The sequence below is a fragment of the Bos indicus x Bos taurus genome, chromosome 1 (assembly GCF_003369695.1).
Source record: "Bos indicus x Bos taurus breed Angus x Brahman F1 hybrid chromosome 1, Bos_hybrid_MaternalHap_v2.0, whole genome shotgun sequence".
Classification (NCBI taxonomy): domain Eukaryota; kingdom Metazoa; phylum Chordata; class Mammalia; order Artiodactyla; family Bovidae; genus Bos; species Bos indicus x Bos taurus.
The window spans coordinates 27,532,446-27,550,311 of NC_040076.1; positions in this window are offsets into that span (position 1 = coordinate 27,532,446).

Below are 17,866 nucleotides of genomic sequence, written 5' to 3' on the forward strand. Positions count from 1 at the left end.
AAATTCTTTTACTGACATATGTAACTTTATCATTCTGATTTTTGTAAATGTTTTAATTTTGGAGTTTTATCTTGGAGTTCTTCCAATTCTTTAAGCATGATTTAGTGCTAATTGATTTTACTCAGACAGCTAGGAAGATGTGAGATATGCACTACAAATATTTGCATATTGTGTGTGTTTGTGTGTTTTCTAGTATTTTAAATGGAAAGAAAAAATAAAGAAAAATCTTCCAGTTGCTTCAAGATCTCTGAAGTCACTTCTACAGACAACCACTGTAAAGAAACTAAGACTCTGTAACAGGGAAGAACAAATCTGACACCATGTTGGATTTGTCTCTTTTACTTTAAGGTTACTTTGTATTCAAATGTTTTTCTATCAATTAATCACTAAAGATACATTGCCTATAACTTAAGACATAATGGCCTGTCTATGGGAAACCTGCTTCCTATGCCTGAGTGCTAAACTAAAATACCTTTGTTATGCTTACAGAAATATCTGACCAGGCTCACATGTGAGTGACTGCGGAAAAGAAAAAATTAGCACATCCCCTCCAGAGTCTAATGGGATGTTTGGAACAATTTAATGCCTTTTTTAATTTGCCTCCTCACCTCTCTCTCTACCCTACAAATTAAAGCAGCATACAAACCCCGGAAAGACAGTTCTTTGTAACACTAATCCACCATCATCTCAGGCTTCTGGATTTCTGAATTTTGGCCTGACATGTAGTTAACAGTAAAATCTTGGAATAGGTAGTAATTCTATATGGTCCTGAAATCCAAATCAGGCAATGCATTCTGTTATTCTTGAGAGAATATGAAGATATTTCACTCTTTCTGGATTTGTATTGTTGATCAATGCAAAGCAATAGAGGAAAACAACAGAATGGGAAAGACTAGGGATCTCTTCAAGAAAATTAGAGATACCAAGGGAACATTTCATGCAAAGATGGGCTCAATAAAGGACAGAAATGGTATGGACCTAACAGAAGCAGAAGATACTAAGAAGAGATGGCAAGAATACACAGAAGAACTGTACAAAAAAGATCTTCACAACCCAGATAATCACGATGGTGTGATCACCCACCTAGAGTCAGATATCCTGGAATGTGAAGTCAAGTGGGCCTTAGAAAGCATCACTATGAACAAGGCTAGTGGAGGTAATGGAATTCCAGTTGAGTTATTTCAAATCCTGAAAGATGATGCTATGAAAGTGCTGCACTCAATATGCCAGCAAATTTGGAAAACTCAGCAGTGGCCACAGGACTGGAAAAGGTCAGTGTTCATTCCAATCCCAAAGAAAGGCAATGCCAAAGAATGCTCAAACTACCACACAATTGCATTCATCTCACATGCTAGTAAAGTAATGCTCAAAATTCTCCAAGCCAGGCTTCAGCAATATGTGATCCGTGAACTTCCAAATGTTCAAGCCGGTTTTAGAAAAGGCAGAGGAACCAGAGACCAAATTGCCAACATCCGCTGGATCATGGAAAAAGCAAGAGAGTTCTAGAAAAGCATTTATTTCTGCTTTATTGACTATGCCAAAGCCTTTGACTGTGTGGATCACAATAAACTGTGAAAAATTCTGAAAGAGATGGGAATACCAGACCACCTGACCTGCCTCTTGAGAAATTTGTATGCAAGTCAGGAAGCAACAGTTAGAACTGGACATGGAACAACAGACTGGTTCCAAATAGAAAAAGGAGTATGTCAAGGCTGTATATTGTCACCCTGCTTATTTAGCTTCTATGCAGAGTACATCATGAGAAATGCTGGGCTGGAAGAAGCACAAGCTGGGATCAAGATTGCCGGAAGAAATATCAATCACCTCAGATATGCAGATGACAGCACTCTTATGGCAGAAAGTGAAGAGGAGCTAAAAAGCCTCTTGATGAAAGTGAAAGAGGAGAGTGAAAAAGTTGGCTTAAAGCTCAACATTCAGAAAATGAAAATCATGGCATCTGGTCCCATCACTTCGTGGCAAATAGATGGGGAAACAGTGAAAACAGTGCCAGACTTTATTTTTGGGGGCTCCAAAATCACTGCAGATGGTGATTGCAGCCATGAAATTAAAAGATGCTTACTCTTTGGAAGGAAAGTTATGACCAACCTAGATAGCATATTGAAAAGCAGAGATTACTTTGCCAACAAAGGTCTGTCTAGTCAAGGCTATGGTTTTTCCTGTGGTCATGTATGGATGTGAGAGTTGGACTGTGAAGAAGGCTGAGCGCTGAAGAATTGATGCTTTTGAACTTTGGTGTTGGAGAAGACTCTTGAGAGTCCCTTGGACTTCAAGGAGATCCAACCAGTTCATTTTCAAGGAGATCAGCCCTGGGCTTTCTTTGGAAGGAATGATGCTAAAGCTGAAACTGCAGTACTTTGGCCACCTCATGCAAAGAGTTGAGTCAATGGAAAAGACTCTGATGCTGGGAGGGATTGGGGGCAGGAGGAGAAGGGGATGACAGAGGATGAGATGGCTGGATGACATCCCTGACTCGATGGACGTGAGTCTGAGTGAACTCCGGGAGTTGGTGATGGACAGAGAGGCCTGGCGTGCTGTGATTCATGGGGTCACAAAGAGTCTGACATGACTGAGCGACTGAACTGAACTGAACTAGCATAGTTTAGGTGATATTCATAACATTGCCACTTAAATTCAGCACTGGTAACAAATTATTTAAATGTTTCCTAAGCAGGTGGTCTGGAAAAAATCTGTTAAAGTACATACTCTGCATAGGATGAACAGACCAACTAACCAAGGGTAAACTTTCTAGAGAAAAAGCAGGAAAGAACCTGAGAATCAGGCATATGTGGTTTTGCTCAGTCACAAATATTTGTGTTCAAGTGGCAAGTAACTGAACTTCCATGTGAGGGTCAAGTTTTTCAAGAAGTATTACTTTCATAATCCCAGGGTTTTTAGGAATTTATAAGATGTGTGGATATAAGATAATCACACTGTAAATATTAGTTTTCATCATACACTAAGTTCCAAAGTAGTATTGATTTTCTAGTTCTACAGCTGTCATGCAACATGATGACCTAATAGTGACATTATTTTATAATGATAAACTAATATTTTTATAATAATATAATAATAACCAACTTAAACACATGTTAAAAGATGTTTAATGTTTTTCCTTGAGTATCTATAATTGTAGTGGTAAGCTAACACTTTGTATTTTTCTAATTAGCATAATCATGACTTATAAAACTGAAAATATTCTTACATACCTTAGCAACTAATTCATGCATTAATTGGGAATTAGTGTGTATCTATTCTCTGACAGCTGGAGTTACATTAAAACTTTAAATGAAATTTTTCTTTACACATTTTTTTCATAGAAAAAAATTTTTTATTTAAAGCAACAGAAGAAATGGCTAGTCAGTGTCACATTTCTTTATTTCAGTGTCATGACTCTTTGCAGTATTTACTTATCCATAATATCAAAGCAAGTAGAATAGGTATTCTACCTTTGACAGAATCATACTTTCCTCAAAAATTAGAGGAAGAAAATAGCCATTTATGGAGCAGCAGCTATAGCAATAGCAATATTCCTTTTATCTCTCATATACAAGGTCCCCATAAGGTAACATATGTCCAACTTCTCAATGCTTATGAAGTCTCTTGATTCTTACTATAATTCAGGATGTCACTAAGTAGTAATACTAATTGGAAGGGTTTTGAGTCATTCCATAAGTTATTTTACAATTGATCCAGATTCTAATCTTGCTTCTCTGAATGATTATTCCATTGAGACTGGTTGCTAAATTAAAATCGTTCATTGGAAGGGCTGACGTTGAAGCTGAAACTCCAATACTTTGGCCACCTGATGCGAAGAGCTGACTCATTTGAAAAGACCCTGATGCTGGGAAAGATTGAGGGCAAGAGAAGAGGACGACAGAGGATGAGATGGTTGGATGGCATCACCAACTCAATGGACCTGGGTTTGGGTGGACTCCGGGAGTTGGTGATGGACAGGGAGGCCTGGCATGCTGTGGCTCATGGGGTCGCAAAGAGTTGTACATGACTGAGCGACTGAACTGAACTGAACTACTTTTTAATCATTTTGTTCTTCAGAATCATTATCAAGACTCTCAAATCTAAGGCTAATAATCATATAAATCTTTGCTGTCATCGTTATTGCTGCTTACAGATATAGTCTCATAAGCACTATGCACCTTTTTAAACTTTATGCTCAAATTAAGTTTTTTAAAAATAGATTTCCTAAGTCCCAACAATATTTCTTACTACTTATGTAAGAAGAAGTTATAACCAGAATTTGTATTTGTGGGTTTCATTTTTTATTACTTTAATATAATACATCTTCTAGGCTTTCTGATGTTACCCAAATTACTGGTTGATGTATATTAAGACAAATTTCATATTGAGCTTAATCTGGTTGTAGAATGAAATAAAGTCTTACTAAGAACATTTGTGATTAATGGGAAAAAGATAAATTTTTAATATTAACATGAGTTAGTTGATTCCAACCCTTGTGCATGATTTTGAGGGGATGAAAACTTCCAGAAGCAACTTCAGATATGCTGAAAATAGCAAGAGAACTAGATTTAGAAGTGGAGGCTGAAGATGTGACTGAATAGCTGCAATCCAATGATAAAACTTGAATGGATGAGGATTTGCTTCTTATGAATGAGCAAAGAAAGAGGATTCTTGAAATGGAATCTACTCCTGGTGAAGATGCTGTGAAGATGTTGAAATGACAACAAAAGACTTAGAAGATGACATCAAGTTTGTGAAGCTGAGGCAGAGTTTGAGAGGACTGATTCCAATTTTGAAAGAGGTTTGTATGGTGGATAAAACGCTCTTACTACAGAGAAATTTTTTCGTGAGTGATAGAGTCAATCAATATAGCAAATTTCATAGTTGCCTTATTTTAAGAAATTACCATCGCCACCTCAACTTTTAGGAATCACCATCCTAATCAGTCAACAGCCATCATCCTGGAGCCAAGATCTTCCTCCAACAAAAAGATTATGACTCATTGAAAGGTCAGATGATTGTTAGCATTTTTTAGCAATAAAGTATTTTAAAATTAGAGTGTGTACATGGTTAATTTTTTTTAGACATAATGATATTGTGTACTTAATAGACTATGCTGCTACTGCTGCTGCTAAGTAGCTTCAGTCATGTCCAACTCTGTGAGACCCCACAGATGGAAGCCCACCGGGCTCCCCCGTCCCTGGGATTCTCCAGGCAAGATCACTGGAGTGGGTTGCCATTTCCTTCTCCAATGCATGAAAGTGAAAAGTGAAAGTGAAGTCGCTCAGTCGTGTCTGACCCTCAGCGACCCCATGGACTGCAGCCTACCAGGCTCCTCCGTCCGTGGGATTTTCCACGCAAGAGTACTGGAGTGGTGTGCCATCACCTTATCCATTATTAGACTATAGTGTATTATAAAGATAACTCTTATACACACTGAAAAACTGAAAAAAAATTTGTGACTTGCTCTATTATGATATTCGCTTTGTTGAGGTGGTCTGGAACCAGACCTTTGATATCTCCAAGGTGTGCCTGCACTTAACTCTGCTATTTCAGTGCAAAAGTTGCCGTAGACAATAACCTAAACACAGGAGTGTGTAGTTTGGCTATGTTCAACTGAACTTCATTACAAATAAGGGTCCATGTTGGATTGCCTGTCCCAATACAGTGTAGCAATTTCAAGCTCACAAATTTGGATTGAAACAATTTTCTAGTTGAAACTTTTGTGAACTGGACCCTTGATCCACATTTATTCATATTCATCCCAATTATATGATGAAATGGATCATCCTTCACAGTTACAGTATTAAGGAGCACAATTCTGAGCTCCTTTTACAATAGAGTTTTTTCAAATGTGGGGAATTTTTTTTTAAAGGAATGCTACTTGAAAGGGGAAAAGATACAAATATGTCACATCAGAAAATAAATAAACATCTTCAAACAATCATTTTCTTAGATATTGATATTTCATTATAGTATACAACTTTATAGCCATGAAACATCACTCAATAAAAATTTAATATGCATGTGTCCATATGAATACATATTCATTCATATGGACACATGCATATTATACACATATATATGTCCGGGCTTGTGTACTCATGCTCAGTCATGTCTGATTCTTTGTGACCTCATGGACTATATAGACTGCCAGATTCCTTTGTCTAGGATTTCCAGACAAGAGCATTGGAGAGGGTTGCCATTTCATACTCTAGGGGATCTTCCTCACCCTGGGATCGAACACACATCTCCTTCCTGAATTGGCAGGTGGATTCTTTACCACTGAGCCACCTGGAAAGCCCATGCATATGGAAACATGCATATTACACATATATGTATATGCATATTGTACATATACAAATTTATACATATATAAGAACATATGTACTGATAATTTTCTAGGTACATATAGTGATTTGCTGGTTAATTTGGTGCCAGAGATATATTTATACTTCTATATTCTTATATGTTATTCTGAGTTTAATTCTGTTTCTGCTGAATATCTGGGGATATCATTCACATATGATATTTAAGTTTCTATGATGGTTTTCTATTTGCCCGGTACTGAAAGTATAAGCAAGAAATATGAACTCACTAAAGCTGTATTTTTCAGGGGTATCCCAAAGTAGATATAGCACACTGGCTCCAACTCTATGCAGCTCATATTGGATTTCAGTATGTGGCTTTGAAATCCTCAGCACAGTGCAATTTTCTGAATTATTCACGCATAATCACTCCAAGGGATTACATCTAAGCATGATGGGAAAGTGTCTTAAAGCAGGCAGCCATGAAGAGTTTTGTCCAGTAGTCGATATTCAGAATACATTAAGGATGATGATAACATAATGTTCATGACCTGAATGTGTTACCTGTTCGGAGATGATGGCAGAGATAATGATGATTTCAGATGTCTCAGATAAGCATTTAATCATCATTTTCTCCTCTTACTTGTTATTAGACAAATATGCATTCAAAAAGAAGACTAATTCACTAAGTGGTATTGATTCTACATAATGCATGGTGAGAAATGCCAATCAAAAGCATAGCTATCAGTATGGAAATACTATAATAAGTAAATTATACCTCTTAAACTAATAACAGAAGAATATTATTGCTACTACTGCTAATAATCATGCTTTTCAAATGAAGGTGCATAGTATTTTCAGAAGCTAAAAAGGTTCACAGAATTTTCAGAATATAAAAGAGTTAAAAACAGATAAGTGAAACTGTATTTCAAATAACCTAAAATTTATAATTAAAATAGGCAAATATTACAAATGTTTGGCAAAATGTAGAGTTTCATATGTTTAAGAAACATAAAGCAACTTTTTGGATTTCTAAGAATATTAAATAAAGGAACAAAAATAGTCCAATGATAAAACTAGGTGAATATTATAATATTTGCATAATTTTCAAACACTAGCTTTTACAGTTTGTTCTCATTCACAAATCCTGTCTTCTCAAATCCACAGATCAGATCATATCAGATAAGTCACTCAATCGTGTCCGACTCTTTGCGACCCCATGAATTGCAGCACGCCAGGCCTCCCTGTCCATCACCAACTCCTGGAGTTCACTCATACTCACGTCCATCAAGTCAGTGATGCCATCCAGCCATCTCATCCTCTGTTGCCCGCTTCTCCTCCTGCCCCTAATCCCTCCCAGCATCAGAATCTTTTCCAATTACTCAACCCTTCGCATAAGGTGGCCAAAGTACTGGAGTTTCAGCTTTAGCATCATTTCCTCCAAAGAAATCCCAGGGCTGATCTCCTTCAGAATGGACTGGTTGGATCTCCTTGCAGTCCAAGGGACTCTCAAGAGTCTTCTCTAACACCACAGTTCAAAAGCATCAGTTCTTCGGCGCTCAGCCTTCTTCACAGTCCAACTCTCACATCCATACATGACCACAGGAAAAACCATAGCCTTGACTAGACGACCCTTGGTTGGCAAAGTAATGTGTCCGCTTTTGAATATGCTATCTACGTTGGTCATAACTTTCCTTCCAAGGACTAAGCATCTTTTAATTTCATGGCTGCAGTCACCATCTGTAGTGATTTTGGAGCCCCCAAAAATAAATTCAGCCAGTTTCCACTGTTTCCCCATCTATTTCCCATGACGTGATGGGACCGGATGCCATGATCTTTGTTTTCTGAATGTTGAGCTTTAAGCCAACTTTTTCACTGTCCACTTTCACTTTCATCAAGAGGCTTTTGAGTTCTTCTTCACTTTCTGCCATAAGGGTGGTGTCATCTGCATATCTGAGGTTATTGATATTTCTCCCTGCAATCTTGATTCCAGCTTGTGTTTCTTCCAGTCCAGCATTTCTCATGATGTACTCTGCATATAAGTTAAATAAACAGGGTGACAATATACAGCCTTGACATACTCCTTGTCTTATTTGGAACCAGTCTGTTGTTCCATGTCCAGTTCTAACTGTTGCTTCCTGAACTGCATACAAATTTCTCAAGAGGCAGATCAGGTGGTCTGGTATTCCCATCTCTTTCAGAATTTTTCACAGTTTATTGTGATCCACACAGTCAAAGGCTTTGGCATAGTCAATAAAGCAGAAATAGATGCTTTTCTGGAACTCTCTTGCTTTTTCCATGATCCAGAGGATGTTGGCAATTTGGTCTCTGGTTGCTCTGCCTTTTCTAAAACCAGCTTGAACATCTGGAAGTTCACGGTTCACATATTACTGAAGCCTGGCTTGGAGAATTTTGAATATTACTTTACTAGCGTGTGAGATGAGTGCAACTGTGCGGTAGTTAGAGCATTCTTTGGCATTGCCTTTCTTTGGGATTGGAATGAAAACTGACCTTTTCCAGTCCTGTGGCCACTGCTGAGTTTTCCAAATTTGCTGGCATATTGAGTGCAGCACTTTCACAGCATCATCTTTCAGAATTTGGAATAACTCAACTGGAATTCCATCACCTCCACTACCTTTGTTCGTAGTGATGCTTTCTAAGGCCCACTTGACTTCACATTCCAGGATGTCTAGCTCTAGGTGAGTGATCACACCATCGTGATTATCTGGATTGTGAAGTTCTTTTTTGCACAGTTCTTCTGTGTATTCTTGCCAGAATTTATTATCCAAGCATGTGGCTGGATACAACTACTTTTCAAGATCGAGAAATGTAAAAAAAGAAATTGACGATAGAGTGAGCTTTTAAATGAATGGCACTTTTAAAAGTACTAGGACTCAGGATGGGGAGCACATGTATACCTGTGATGGATTCATTTTGATATTTGGCAAAACTAATACAATTATGTAAAGTTTAAAAATAAAATTAAATTAAAATTAAAAAAAAATAAAAAAATAAAAAAAATAAAACAAACAAACAAACAAAAAAAAGTACTAGGACGTAATTCATTGATTAAGACTAGTGGTAGAGGCTCTTGAGAGTCCCTTGGACTGAAAGGAGATTCAACCAGTCCATCCTAAAGGAGATGAGTCCTGGGTGTTCATTGGAAGGACTGATGTTGAAACTGAAACTCCAATACTTTGGCCACTTGCGGCAAAGAGCTGACTCATTTGAAAAGACCCTGATGCTGGGGAAGATTGAGGGCAGGAAGAGAAGGGGACAACAGAGGATGAGATGGTTGGGTGGCGTCACCGACTCAGTGGATATGGGTTTGGGTAAACTCCGAGAGTGGGTGATGGACAGGGAGGCCTGGAGTGCTGCAGTTCATGGTGTTGCGAAGAGTCGGACACAACTGAGCGACTGAACTGAACTGAGTGGTAGAGAATTAACCTTACACTGCCAGATTCTGTAAGAATTGATAAACTATCATAAATTCCAGTTGCTGTGTGTGCCTATTAGAAGGTTTTAAGTGGCATGATGGCATAATGTTCAATATTTTAAAAATCATGGGGAACTCACTGGTGATGAATTCTTAGGGAGCAAAATTGGAAGTTGATAATTGGGAAGATTGAAGATAATTTTTGAGCATAGGAAAAAGAATCTGATGGATTGATTGCATAGTGTGATGTGCAAAGTGGAAAGCAGAAATGAAACTGGGTAGGAAGAGATTGTAGGAAAGTGGAAGCAGAAGCAATTTCAGTTTAAAATACCAGTGAGACATCGAACAAGAAATTTCATAGCTGTGGAGAGTAAAAGTCTGGAGTTTAAAGTAGATGTCTCAAGTCAGGAAATGTAAGCTATCAGCATGGAACTGACAAAGCAAGAAAGGAGGATGGAAATCAGAGCTATGTCTACCAATGAATACTGATGGTGTATTAACAAAGCTAATATTATCTCTCTATTTTTGACAAATATACTTCTGTTTCTTTATGTTAAATCTCATGTTGCCTTTAATGAGAACTGGAGGAGATGAAGGAAAAAAAGCAGCTTTATTTAGGCAAATATGTTTGTACATTTTTCATATTTTGCCACTTAACACACTTGATCATAGCTAAAATATTTATATGAATCAATTTAATTAAATAAAATATTTCTTATTGATTTTAGCAAATTTTATTTGCTATATGTAAGAAAGTTGTTTCAGGGAAAAACAAAACTATTATGAGAAGTGCAATTTATAACTAAGTTTAGGTAATTATTCACTATTATTTCTATTGGTTTTATTATATGTCTTACATCATGTTTTTAACAATTAGTCAAGAAATGAAACCAAGATTGAAAATAAATAAACACATATATCCTAAAAAAATTTTTTTCCTTTAGGTTTAGAATTAGTAATTGCTTTTTTCCCTTGGTTATTTTCTTCTATAGAAAGTATTATATTTGAGAAAAATTATTTTATGCTCCATGAGTATGGACTTTATTAAATTTCTGGTTGGCTTTAGGCTGAAAGTTATCTTGGAAGTTAAGAAGTAGGAAAATAATAAAATAAAAAGATGTAATTTAATCTGAAGGAAAAATATGTTTCCCAGAATTTCCAACATGAAACCATTTTTAAAGGAAAAAAAAAAAACACCCATGATACCTACAAGGTATTTGTTTTCTTCATGCTTTACAGCCTCAGTTCTCTGAAAGAAAAAAAAAGAAAAATGTGCTTAAAAAAAATCTCGTGTCCCACATTTGTAAGTTGTTCAAAAGTACTTGTTTATTTGACAAAGATTGCCACTTGGTAATAACTTGTTATACTAATTTGAATGTGTACACAAATATATATCTGTGAAAGCATATCTTAATTCAAAATTTTCATTTGATGTGCCTTACCAGTCATTTTAATATAAAAAAAGATTTTATATTTTTAATTATAAAAGAAAGTACACATGAAAGATGATAAAATTATCTTTGATAATGACTGAAATATTTGCTGAGTAGAGATACTCTGCTTATCATACAATTCTAAATTCAAATTGGTAAGTGTTAATAAAATGTATTAAAATTTCAAGTAACTGATATGGCATACATAAAGTGTTTAGACTAGTATAGCCAATACATAGAACTCTTAGGACTCAATAACAAGAAAGCACACAAATCAATTAAAATATGGGGGCAAAAAACCTGAACATAAACTTCGTCAAGGAAGATACACAAATGGAAAATTAACATATGAAAATGTGCTCAATGTCACATGTCATTAGAAGAAGAAGAGAGATGCATGCTCAACCATGTCCAACTGTGTGACCCCATGGGCTGTAGTCCACCAGACTTCTCTGTCCATGGAATTTTCCAGGCAAGAATACTGGAGTGGGTTGCCTTTTCCTACTCCAGGGCATCTTCTCACCCCAAGAGAATGAACCCACGTCTCTTGTGTCTCCTGCATTGGCAAGAGGGTTCTTAACCATTGTGCCACCTGGAAAGCCATCATATATTATGAGAGGATTCAAAATCCAAACACAGTGAGATACTAGGAGACATCTATTAGAACGGCCAAAATCTCAAATACTGAAAACATCAAATAGTGACAAGGATATGGAGCAACAGGAACTCTCATTGCTGATTGGAATGAAACATGCTACAGACACTTCTGGAAGACAGTTTGGCATTTTCTTTCAAAGTTAACATGCTCTTACCATAATTTCCAGTAATCATGTTTCTTGTTATTTACCCAAAATAATAGAAAACTCTCACCCACACCAAAACCTGCACTTGATGAATGTTTATAGCAGCTTTACTCATAATTCTTAAAACTTAAAAGCAGCCAAGATGGCCTTCAACGAATGAATGGATAAACAAACTGTGGTACATTTATATATCAGAATACTATTCAGCAGTAGAAAGAAATGAGCCATTAAGGCACACAAGGACTTGGAGAAAGCTTAAATGCCTATTGCTTACTGAAACAGGACAATTTGAAAATGCTAAATACTTGTATGACATTCTGAGAAAAGGAAAATCTATGGAGATGGTAAAAAGATAAATGGTTGCTAGGGGCTCAAAGGGGAGAGGATAGATGGATAGATAGGTGGAACACAGGAGCTTGTATTAGGGCAGTAAAACTATTTATTCTGTATGATACTGTAATGGTAGATATATATTACTATATGTTTTTAAAAAAACATAACATTTTCACCATGAAAAGTAAACCCTAGTGCAAACTATGCACTTATTTAATAATATTGATTCAATACTGGCTAATCAATTGTAAGAAATGTACAACACAAGTGCAGGATGTTAATAGGGGAGACTGAAGGAGCGGGAGAGGAGCTTATGGGAATTTTCTGTATTTTCAATTTTCTTCTGAACCTAAACCTGCACTGGCTGATTCACCTTGTTGTATGGCAGAAACCAGCACAATATTGTGAAGGAATTATTCTCCAGTTAAAAAAAAAAGGAAAAAAATGCAAAAAAAAAAAAAAATTGCACTAAAATAAGTATTAATTTAAAAAAAGAAAAATTAAAAAAAAAAAACAAATTTAAGAAAAGAAATGAGATTTCTTACTTCTGCATCTTATTATTGCACATCTCTGGGAAATTTACATAATATATTGAAGTAGTTAAAATACCCTAAATATTACAAGAGATAAAACACTTAAAATGATATATATACTTTGAGTCTAGGAACTATAAATTCTAATAAATGCTATTTCTGTTGATTATACTCCTGTGAGGGTTGCTATGTGAAAATCAACAATCAGAATTCAAATTTTGTGAGAACATAATTTAAATAGCTTGAGAAAAATTAGAGATATTAAAATATTAATTGGACATTTCTTAACAGGTCATGGAAGCAATGACTGGAGTTGATAAGGCAAAAATAAATAAAAGTGGAATACATTTTAGAGTAAGCAAATAGACATTATTGAACAAATAAATAATGAAGCACAAGTTGATGAGCAAGGGCATGCTCCTGCTTCTCCCTAATTTATTTCACCATCTCCAGAAACAAAGAATGTAACTAAATTGTTAACAATGGGAAAGTATATTTAAAAGCTTATTACAGATATGGATGCAGAGGTGGGGAAAATATGTAAAAATAACATAATCTTTACAAGAGAGTCTGTGTCTGCAATTCAGAAGTACAGAAAACTGTTGCATGTGTACTTTCAGAACAACAGTAAATGAGAGCAAAGGGAAGACGTGCCAAAAGAATGAGGACAAACATTATTGCAATTTTCCACAATGGGAAGTAAGGGGATTCTAAAATTATGTATCACTTACCCGAAATGCTAGACATATAATTTTGGCAAAATTTTAAAACAGATTATATATCAAACAGTTCGTGAACATTTCACAACTATATTGTTGATCACTAGGCTCCAACACGAATTCACCTGGTGAAAATCATATGAAAGTGATTGCCTTTCCATTTTCCATTTTCATTGTGGTATGCATCAGGCCCGTGGACTAGGGGGACACAAATTTCATAACATCTTGAATTCAGCAAAGAATTTGGCAAAGATAGATATCAAAATGCTTGTGTGATTATCTAAAATGTTGCCGGGATGAAAATGCTATTACATGAAATTTTTTGCTGAATAAGTAATTCTTGGTATAAATTTGTGGATATATTTGTGAATTAGTGTCATATATCAGAAACAATCATTGAGCAGTTTCTAAAAACATGTGCTTAGATCCAGAGCCTACTGCAGATATCCTAATTCAGGATGTCTGATTATGCCTAGATTATTTTAAATAATAACTTACAAAGGAATATAATGCAATTGAATTTTTCATTTTATCTGAGAAAATTAATACTATTTATAATTATTTTTTTAGTTCTGTGACTGCAGAATTAATGTTTCATAAGTGACTTTATTGTATTTTTATACTATAGCTATTCCATCTATAATTAAAGCTATGATATTATTTTCAGTTTTTAGCTTAAACCTGATTTCCAAGTGTTTATTTTCAAATGATATCAGAGTAATCCTTTAAAAGATAAATATTACAGTATTATGAGTCCTCTCAAAACCCTTCAAGGACTTTGCCTCTCATATGGAATAAAAAAACCTTACCCGCAAGCTTTAGTATAACTGAACACCTTTCAGCTCTCAGATCTTAACTACTAATGACTTTCTCATCCACTCCACTCTAGGCAGAGTGGACTGTTTTATTATTCTTCAAGTGGGACTGTCATCATATTAGTACTGTGGCATTCGCATTTCTCTCTACCCTAGACATTCTCATGGATTGTTCTATCCCTTAGTTATTTGATTTACTATCTCCCACACAAGGAGTTTTGTCTATTTTGTTCAATGTTGTATCCACAGACACTTTGTGGTATCTAACATATTAGATGGAACATATACCCATAAGTGAATAGAAAAATAAAATGTCTTTGCTCTTATGTGCTCTAAAATATAATAAGTGTTTTTACCTGAACTTAATCAAGATGTTGATTACATAAATTTTTGATTGTAAGATTATATGAGACCACCGTTCTATTTAATGTTTCCATCTTTGTAAAAAATGTATTTCTAGAAATTTAACACTAAAGATATAAACACTTCCAAAGACTATATGTCTTAGTCATGTGATTGCTTTATTTAAAATCCTGCCACTACCTTTTCTAATTTACCTGTGTCTTTCCTATTGATATATTTGAGAGCATATTGATACCAATTTAATTGATACTTTCTGAAAAAAAAAAACATAAAAAATATATGTTTTATGTCATAATGTTATCAGTCATATTTAACATTTTCAGTTCAGTTCAGTTCAGTCGCTCAGTCATGTCCGACTCTTTGTGACCCCATGAATCCCAGCACGCCAGGCCTCCCTGTCCATCACCAACTCCTGGAGTTCACTCAGACTCACGTCCATCAAGTCGGTGATGCTATCCAGCCATCTCATCCTCTGTCGTCCCCTTCTCCTCCTGCCCCCAATCCCTCCCAGCATCAGAGTCTTTTCCAATGAGTCAACACTTTGCATGAGGTGGCCAAATTATTGGAGTTTCAGCTTTAGCAGCATTCCTTCCAAAGAAAGCCCAGGACTGATCTCCCTTAAAATAGACTGGTTGGATCTCCTTGCAGTCCAAGGGACTCTCAAGAGTCTTCTCCAACACCACAGTTCAAAAGCATCAATTCTTCAGCACTCAGCTTTCTTCACAGTCCAACTCTCACATCCATACATGACCACAGGAAAAACCATAGCCTTGACAAGACAGACCTTTGTTGGCAAAGTAATGTCTGCTTTTCAATATGCTATCTAGGTTGGTCATAACTTTCCTTCCAAGAAGTAAGCGTCTTTTAATTTCATGGCTGCAGTCACCATCTGCAGTGATTTTGGAGCCCAAAAGAATAAAGTCTGTCACTGTTTCCACTGTTTCCCCATCTATTTCTCATGAAGTGATGCGACCAGATGTGATGCTTTTAAAGGTCTTCAAAAATCCAATCTATACTTTCAAATTTGCATTAAGATAAATAGGTTTTAAAAGCAAAGAAATAATTTTAATACAAATTGGTTCACACAGGTAAGTGTAAAGGTTAAAACTGTAAGAAATCTTGAAAGAAAGCCTAGAGCAGGTCTTAGTGACTTGTGTTAGTTAATTAAAAGCATAAGTGACAAAAACGTTAATCGGACTACTTTGAAACTTTAAAAAAACCCATCAAATATGAAAAGATAACTCACAGAATGGGAGAAAATATTTTCAAATCTTATAAAAAACTTTGGCCCAGTGTACATTAAAGGCACAAACATAGACACATGCAACTCAAGCAGAAAAAAAGAACCCTCTTTAAAAATTAGAAAAGGATATTAGATATTTACTAAAGGAAGATAAATTAATGGCCAGTGAGCACATGAAATAATACTTAAAATCATTAGTCATTAGGGAAATGAAAATCAAAATAATGATGATACCACTTCACATGCACTAAAATGAGTAAAAAAGAAAAGTATAGCAAATGTTTTGGCAAGGAAATAGAGAAAATGGAATGCTTATTATTTGCTGATGGAAATGTAAAACAATACAGCTGCTTTGTAAAACATTTTAACCATTCTTCAAAATGTTAAACTGTAAGACCAAACAATTCCATTTCTAGACATATACCTCAATTTGATGAAAACATTCTTTAAAAAAAAAATTGAGCACAAATATTTATAGCAGCACTATTAATGTTAATAAAAATGAAAACAATTCAAATATTTATTAACTGATAAGTGGATAAAAATAAGATATATCCATATGATTAAATATAAGCTTCCTAGGAGGTGCTAGCAGTAAAGAATCCACCTGCCAGTGCAGGAGACTTGAGAGATGTGGGTATGAAAGATCCCCTGGAGAAGGAAATGGCAACCCACTCTTGCATTCTTGCCTAGAAAATCCTGTGGGCAGAGGAGCCTAGTGAGCTGTAGTCCATGGGGTCACAAAGAGTCAGACACAATTGAGCACAGGACATATAATTAAATATAATTAGCATTAAAAATAGCACGATAATATATGCTAAAACCCCTGGCACGCTGCAGTCCATGGAGTCGGACACAATTGGGTGACTGAACAACAACATATGCTACAACATGGATAAACCTTGAAAATATTATAGTAAATGAAAATAGTATAGTAAATATTACAGTAAATATTATAGTAATATAGTAAATATTACTATAAAAATATAGTAAATGAAGAAAGTCAGTAACCATTCTATTTCATGTTGCCATACTCATAAACACATATTTAATGATAAGACATTTCTCAGTCACAAAATTCCACACCATATATTTCCACTTATATTTCCAAAATAGGCAGATTCAAAAAGATGAAAAGTGAATTAGTAGTTCTAGGGAAGGAAGGGGAAGGGAAGAGTGGAAAGTGGTTCCTAATGGGTAACCTGTAACATGAAAATGAATGGAAAAAAAAAAAAAGTACTACACAATGCTGTGAAATATACCAAAAAAAAAAAAAAAGCTGAATTATACACTGTAGAAGACGGATTTTATGATATGTGAATTGTATCTCAATAAAGCTGTTAAAAAATCCAATGAATGACATAGTGACTGTTGTCGTTCAGCTGCTAAGCTGTGTTCTATTCTTTGTGACCCCATGGACTGCAGCATACCAAGCTCCTCTGTACTCCACTATGTCCCAAAGTTTGCTCAAATGCAATCCATTGAGTCAGTGATGCTATCTAACATGTCACCCCCTTCTCCTCCTGCCCTCAATATTTCCCAGCATCAGGGTCTTCCAATGAGTTGGCTCTTCTCATCAAGTGGCCAAAGTATTGGAGTTAACAGCTTCAGCATCAGTCCTTCCAATGAATAGAATAGTCAGGGTTACTTTCCTTTAGGACTGAATGGTTTGATCTCCTTGTAGTGACTACTTAATATTCTTGTGCAAGGTGAAAATACTTAAAACCTTTGGAGAAGCTTTCATTTATTTTTGAGTAGGATTTTTTTCTGTAAGGATGATAATAAGAGATCATCTTTTTCTTGCTGATATAATTTCAGTGGAGTAATGGATGGGATTAAGGCTTCTACTTTCATTTCCTTTCTCTGAGAAGTGTGAGTCTTAC